The sequence below is a fragment of the Schistocerca nitens genome, chromosome 4, assembly GCF_023898315.1.
Source record: "Schistocerca nitens isolate TAMUIC-IGC-003100 chromosome 4, iqSchNite1.1, whole genome shotgun sequence".
Classification (NCBI taxonomy): domain Eukaryota; kingdom Metazoa; phylum Arthropoda; class Insecta; order Orthoptera; family Acrididae; genus Schistocerca; species Schistocerca nitens.
The window spans coordinates 521950229-521957198 of record NC_064617.1 but is presented as its reverse complement, the minus strand read 5'-3'; the positions used below and the strand labels follow the sequence as shown (position 1 = coordinate 521957198).

Sequence of the window (6970 nt, the reverse complement as noted above, 5' to 3'; positions counted from 1 at the left end):
TCTGTCACCCTCCTGATGCGTATGGTGAGTCATTACCAGTTAATATTTTTCCTGCCGTAACTGTTAACATCGCAATTTCAAATGAGCCTTACTAAAGATTGGACTTGCGACCTCGCACGATTAGGTCCCTTGTAAGTCTTGAAAATCCTATTTAGTTTCCTGAAAGTACCCCAGGCCCATTTAAATCACTTAACGCAAATTCCGTGATGGTTCCTTTGAAACGAACACGGTCGATTTCTTTTCCTTTGCTTCCCTAATATGAGCTGGATATAGCCTGATGAGCTAAAACATGATGTCCATCTGCTTAATAGCATATTGGTGCACCTTTGGAACGGACTACAGGAGCGATTTTGCGTGTCATGGATTCTACAAGTTGTTTGTAGGCGTACAGAGATATACGCCACAACACAGAGGTCTCAGAATGCCCGTAAATTACGACCGGTGGTTTGTGGGCGAGGAGTTGGCATCCGATAGTCCCCACCTCCCTCCATCGCAAATGTGTTCCATCGTGTTCTCATCAAGAGAATTTCGTGGCCGGGACATTGACGTGAGTTCATTATCTCGCTCTCCGCGTGGTAATGTCAGGAAGCCCACAGCTGCCACGATGCCTTTGTTTACTACCACAGATCCCATGAAATTCCAGATGAATATCCCCTGCTGATGTGATGTACATGTACAGGCAGAAAACGGAAGGGTATAAATTCAGAAAAATTGGATGAGTAATTGAAGAGAAAGAATTTCACGTTGGTCCACCTCTGGCCCTTATGCAAGCAGTTACTCGGCTTGACATTGACTGACACAGTTGTTGGATGACCTCATGAGGGATATCGTGCCGAATTCTGTGCAATTGGTACTTTAGATAGTCCAAATTCCGAGCTGGTTGGAGGGCCCTGACCCCAAAAGTCCTCAGCTGAGGAGAGATCCTCCTACGTTGCTGGTCAAGGTAGAGTTTGGCAAGCAAGAAGTCAAGCAGTAGAAACTCTCGCCGTGTGCGGGCGGACATTATCTTGCTGAAATAAAAGCCCAGGATGGGTTGCTAGCCGGCCGCTGTGGTCGAGCGGTTCCTGATGCTTGAGTCCGGAACGGCGCTGCTGCTACGCTCGCAGGTTCGAATCCTGCCTCGGGCATGGATGTGTGTGATATCCTTAGGTTAGTTAGGTTTAAGTAGTTCTAAGTCTAGACGACTAATGACCTCAGATGTTAAGTCCCATAGTGCTTAGAGCCATTTCATTTCATGGGTTGCTATTCAGGGCAACAAAACGGGGCGTAGAATATCGGTGACGTATCTCTGTGGTATAAGGGGTGCCGCAGAGGACAGCCAAAGGGCTGCTGCTATGAAACGAAATGGCACCCCGTATCTTCACTCCTGCTATCACACGGTATGGTTGGCGGCTGTCAGGTTGGTATCCCACCGTGCCTGGGGCGTCTCCAGACACGTCTTAGCTGGTCTTTTCAAATTGGTAATTAAAATGCTGAAGTCGTTTAGTCAGATTCCATTGCGCATTTTAGATAAATCGTTGGGCCAAATCTCATTGTATTTTCTTGCAGACTTCAAACGCCCGTTGCACTCAGTGGAACTCATCATTAGGGAGTAATTGCCTGCTCATTTCGAAATTTTAGCGTTCATTTAACAAAGCTTCATAAAGTCCGTAAGACATTGTGAAAGACGTATCCCGTACTTTCAATAGTACGTAACTTCAGAACTGATGGAACTATGAGATACAGAAAGGTCTTATAATACATTAGTTTGTGATGGATGTAAACTGATAACAGCTGGACTGTTATTACTATCTCATATTTTACCATAAAGTTTAAAAAAGTAAAAAAAAATCCTTTGAACTGTAGTAATAGCTTCCTTTTTACTTCATATTGTTGCCACCAGCATAGGCTCACTTAAATGATTCTGTTATATTGCAAGCTTCCGACTCTTTCAGTTACAATCAAGACTTTAATAAAATGGCAAAGGTAATGTTGATCAGAACACCGGAGGAGTTGTGGTCTAGATAACAGTAGATTTATTCATTCTTAACATCACATGACAAAAGGTGGCTAAAGAGACACCACACAAACATTTTTATTTGAGAAACGCTTTCAGTAACATCCGGTCTATGGTTATCAGAGTGATCAGCTAGGGAACAACACACCACACTAACCAGAAGTAATCGCTTTATTTGACTTTATAAATGTGAATGTGTGGTACGGACCAAAAACTACACTACTATCAAGCATCTATACTATTCCATAAAGAAAATTATGGTTCCAAAGAACAGGGTGCTGAGAAGCATATATTGGAGCGCTACACCATAGCCGCGAATACTTTACCCTTCTGCAGGTGAGGGCGACACAACACGATGCTCGCCGACTGCAGTCACGGACACCGACAATCTGTTAGCAACAGCACGCGCTGGGAAATATGCAAGTACGCGGTCTCATGTTCGGCTGATTCGGAACGCAGATACTTACCTATGAGCATCTGAAACCCCGTGGATTCCAGTGTGCAGGTGGACCCATTCGCTAGTATGCCAAACCAATTTGACTCCGTGATATGACAATGCATGATGAAATATGTCAAACGTTTAGACGGCTGTCTCAAAACAAATAAGTACACCCACGCGTAACTCCTTGCGGGCGTGATGCAAGAAGCAGTACCTCTGACGGTTCAGCTGGTGACTGGCACAGGCTCTAAGTGTTACACTAGCAAAGGACACAAGTCTCACCGTTTAGGTAAAGACCTGCTGTTCTTTACTAGTGAAGCGCCAGTACAAGAGTGAGTTCTTCTCTTTCTTTATAGCTTTTCTCCGCAGCTCGGTAGCATAGCACATTTACATACTTAGACTACACCCATCTTATCACAAGCCAATCACGAGCTGTAGCTCGGCATTCGAAGCTGGCAGACCTCCCCCCTGCTCTGTATACACAGATTTGACCAACCAGAGACTTCAAAAATTAACTGGGAGAAAAGGAAAAAAGATTCAGCTTTGCAGCCTCTTTCCCATGTGTTCACGCCATGTCTTTCCTAAAAGCATGACTTGGATGGAACCACAGCCCCCCATAAAAAAATCATTCTCTCTCCTGTTGTGTCCATTTCGAACTTTCCAAAGAACGGCCATAAACTAGCTGAAAGCCTCGTGCTTCACAAATATGTTTTGTGGCAGAGTCTGGACACCTGGGTGCCACTGCCCTGTCCCATGGAAATTTTCAGAAACTCACAGCCGTCTCATCCACTTTCTACCTAACAAGGGCCCATCCTCTGCTATACTGTCAGTCATCGGTTCGTACAAACCTCTGCTCATAGCTGCAGCGAGTCCTCGGCGCTAGTCAGGCTACCTAGACAGAACCACTGACTGACTGGCGCCATGCAATGTGTCTGCACAATGAGACCGAGGGATTTGGCTGTCCGCAAACATTTTCACCAGGTTCTGCAGAGAAAAAGCATCCCTCAGCCCTCAGCCGACATACGATTTTACTGCAGCCAATTAACTCGGCACCCTCTTCCTTCAAATGCAGGTAAAGCCTACTGCTATGCCTTCACTAGAGCACACAAATAAGAGCGTTAACTGCTGCCAACCATTTCATCGTATGAGTGGAGTCAGATCGTATCAAATACAGCTACCAAGTAATAAAGATCATCTTCCCTAAGAACATTAAGAAGCATGACACGATATCAAAAGTGAGAGTGCCCTGCAATCTCTCCATACGTCGTTTATTACATGTCTCACTGTTGTTCTCATTGTCAACAATTTACAAATTAAACATCAAACACGCAAATGCTAGTAAAAGTTGGGAATGCGTTGATCGTCTGGTAAAATTAAGTACCACTCATAGAAAAGATTGATATATCTGAAAAAGAGTTAAAAGATAACTTAATCTCAGCCATCTGTGAAGTACAAAAGAAAATTTAGAAGCTAATTATTTTAGGAGAATTATTTTCCAAACTAGAACATCTCTTACGTACTCAGATTAAATGTTTCTAGTACTGGTACAGGAATGTACCTGCTGCTGTTTTTTCTCTTTGCTTCAGTTAATTTCAGGTGCAAAACAAGAAGTTTATTTTTCCTCGTAGTGAACTGTAGCTATTTTTCCCATAAATTGGAACATACTTCACACAACCAGCATACTTTTTCCATTGGGGAAGCTTATTGTTAAGTACTTTTCTTAACACCCAATTTTGTAAGTAACGAATATGAAGTTTACAGGTTCTCTCTTTCATACAAAGAAAAGGCAACAATATTTTCCAAAACTGCAATGAATGTATCAATCGAAGGTAACAGTTGCTGCTTTAGTTCGTGAATAACAATAGCTACCTCAGTCAGAACAATACTCTATTTTTATAATCTTTTTACGGCTTCAGATGAGTGTTATGGTAATACTACATTTGTTTTTCTGGTGTACAAACCACGTATAACATCGCCTATGTATCGAGACAAAGTTACGTTATGTACACGGTCCTCATATGATTAAACAGGTCACTTAAGATGAAGTCAATGAAAAAATCAAATAGAATAAGATGAGGGTGAATGTGATTTATCCGCTGGTACGCAACCAACAAATCCGTTTCAACTTTTTAATGCTAATGAGACACACACAATTACTGGGCATTTGCACACCACTTCTGAAAAGAATACAGCCTTTCATACTTGGAAAGAATTAGGTACTGTACTGAAAACAGCAACCAGCGACGATATTTCAAATCGGTAAACTGCTACTAGAAAAACGTTTCCTAGGTGGTAACTTATATCAACATTGTGACAGTGCAAACTCCCAAGTAAAACCATGAGACTCTATTCTCATCACCGTGATACCTTTCCGTAAACACAAGACAAATGACCATCTCACATTCTCAGACTCTATACGAGCACGGAAATCGATAGTCGTCCCAGACAGTCGAAACTGGGCATGTACACGCCATAGTGACGTCACAGAGAAGCGTCACTGGGGTGAATCAAGCGTCTACCAACCTGTCACCAACTGGGATTCTCTCTCGCGGTGACAGTGATCGTAACGTTTCGGCTCTTCAGAGTGTCTCCAATGGCAGCAGGTCTGATGCTGCAGGTGGCCAGTATAGTTGAAGGGTGTCCCGCAGAGAGTGCTTCTAGAAATAGTGCCTACCCTGGCGTTGTAATACCGGCAGTGAAATTGGTTCTGATTTATCCACCATTCTTCAATGTTTATTTAAGGAACCGAATGTTTAAAAAGGATATATTCCGTATGTGTAAAGGAGATAGTGCTGGTCGAAACTAAAATATGAAGCGCTTTTAAAATATACCTGGAAACAAATACTTGTTGTACATGGCTGCACGTTCAGAGACCGTGAATAGTTACAATTGAAAGACAAACAGCCCTCGGTCACTATTTTTAACATATTAACCTGGTTTCCATACTTATACCCTATCATACGTTTTTAGTCATAATTCTGTGAAAATGTTATAGAATATAGACTATTCTTTGATTTAAATTCTGAGGAAGACACTCCTAGCAGTGTTGAAACCAGGTTAATTTGTTAAAAATAGTGACCGACGGCTGTTTGTCTTTCAATTGTAAATACTTGTTGAGTTATGAGCCATTTTACGTGTGTCAACATCAGTCAGTTCTCAGCAGTGTAGACTGTTTTTCTCTGTTCTTGGTCCTTCCACTGTGATGCTGTGGTCAAACGTAAAACACTGCCTCCTGTATCAGCCATACCCTTCGGTCTCTTTGTATACGTTGTGCGGACATCTGAACATGACTAGTGACTGTGTGAATTGTGGAAAACTTTTACAGTCAAATAAAGTCCTGTTATTCGACGTGGGAAATGCTAGAGATTGCATTCTGCTGTGGTTTAACCAACATCATTAATGGACACGCACGCGTCAAGTACACCGAATGTCTTCCTCGGCAACCAACTCCGCGTGAAAAATGTTCAGTTGACTATTCCACAGATAACCAAAACGGACCATTCACAATAAGGACATAGGGTTGCGGCAGACTTCACACTGTTCAGATTGAACGGACGAATGTTGCGAGGAGTAGAAGATTATCGTGAAACAAGCGTGCGAAGAACTGGAGCTTCTGAAGGCAAAAACAAAGTTCTTACCTGTTCAGTTACACACAAGCAGTTATTTTATGCATATCTCTTACAGCGAGTGTAAGCTCCCAGACTACAAGAGAACTACGCTAGATTATTTATTTAATTAATTTATTTATATAACCTGGAAAGGCCACCCTCACATCTGACCAACCATTTTATATGCTTTATATTAAGTTCCAGGCAACGGTCTTGCCGCAGTGGATACACCGGTTCCCGTCAGATCACCGAACTTAAGCGCTGTCGGGCGTGGGCGGCACTTTGATGGGTGACCATCCAGGCCGCCATGCGTTGTTGCCATTTTTCGGGGTGCACTCAGCCTCGTGATGCCAACTGAGGAGCTACTCGACCGAAGAGTGGCGGCTCCGGTGAAACAAAACCATCACAACGACTGGGGGAGTGGTGTGCTGACCACACGCCCCTCCTATCCGCATCCTCATCGGAGGATGGTACGGCGGTCGGATGGTACCAATGGGCCACTTGTGGCCTGAAGACGGAGTGCATATTAAATTCACACGATAAGCATAAGTTACATCTAGGACACAAGATTATAAAAATTTAGTAATTACTATAATGGAAAAAGAGAAGAAACAATAAAGCAGAGTTTACTTGTACAACAACAGGGACAAGTTACAGAGAAGGTGTTTTAAGCTATGGGGGCTAATAGCAATGGGCACGAGAGAAGGAGTCGATTAGAGAAATAGAAGAACGTGATAAAACGTAAGAAACAATACTGTGAATACAGGGGGAAAGATAGTGACGTGATTGGTTGTGAAATGAAAAGATCAGGAAGTGTAAATTCACGAAGATAGAAGCGGTTGCTTTACTATTTTACAAAGGAATCACTGGCCATATGCCTTAGTTCTGGAAGGAAGCGTTATGTGGGTAACAGGAGAAAGTGTTTCA

General features: G+C 42.8%; 1 pseudogene; it reads left to right on the top strand.

The window, feature by feature from the left end:
• Nucleotides 1–6246: 6246 nt before the first annotated feature.
• On the top strand, nt 6247–6364 carry LOC126254841 (5S ribosomal RNA; annotated as a pseudogene).
• Nucleotides 6365–6970: the final 606 nt, after the last annotated feature.